The sequence below is a fragment of the Squalius cephalus genome (genome assembly GCF_949319135.1).
Source record: "Squalius cephalus genome assembly, chromosome: 6".
Taxonomy (NCBI): Eukaryota; Metazoa; Chordata; class Actinopteri; order Cypriniformes; family Leuciscidae; genus Squalius; species Squalius cephalus.
Genome location: NC_137127.1, coordinates 988,852 through 989,818, shown reverse-complemented (window position 1 = coordinate 989,818; position 967 = coordinate 988,852).

Sequence of the window (967 nt, the reverse complement as noted above, 5' to 3'; positions counted from 1 at the left end):
TCGACTCGTTCTGGCTTTATCTCTGCTATGATTAACAAATCAAGCAACAGGCCAAACGCATTATCTGACACAATAAACGAGCTCACTAAACCTCCATCTCATGATGCTTTGCTATTCTTTCTTGAACTCTATTTTTGGGAAAAGACAGAAGCCGTTTGTCCACCAGAGTTTCTGTTCTGGCTGAGTTTAGTTTCTGGCCAGTCTTTCCTCCGACTAATCCATCCTGTATCAGTGACTTAATCCTGAAATCCAATTATTCATCCCATTCCTGCTCCTTCTCTCCTTCTCTCCGCCATTCTGCACCTGTTTCTCACTTCATAAATGCATCTCTATCCTCTGCTTCATTTTGACACTTAAAACTGGTGCAATTACTCAAGTTCTTAAAGTCAATAATTGTATCCCTTAAAACTAATCTTAATCACCAAAATTACATATTTAAACGATTTTTCCTTGGAAAAAAAAAAAATGTCTTCATGCCTTAAAATATCTTGAATGTAACTCGACACTCTTGCCTCATTTAGTATGCGCGGTTCTATGAATATGCAAATGAGCCCGCCTCCGCTCACTCCCTCAGCTCAGAGATCCACTGGTTGACGATCAAACGTTGATCTGATTGGTTACAAGGTAGTTTGTGACGTCAGAAACACCAGCGATTTCAAAGCGTGTTTTTGAGACTGTCTTTGGTTCACTGCAGTTTTAAGGAGGAAATACTCAGCAATGCTGTCGACTTATGAACTTACACATGGTTTGTCTTAAAGCACATTATAAACACCACATTAAAAACCGCATTTTAACAAAAGGGGGACTTTAAGAATCCCATCATTGACCAGTCAGTGTGTAAATCTGCTCCCAGATCAGTCTTTAGTTGAAAATAATCTCTTTGATCCCTTTGAAACTGGTTTTCTCCACTTCACAGACTGAAACTGGTCTTGTGACGGTGAATGACCCACTTCTTCCTGTGAAAGAT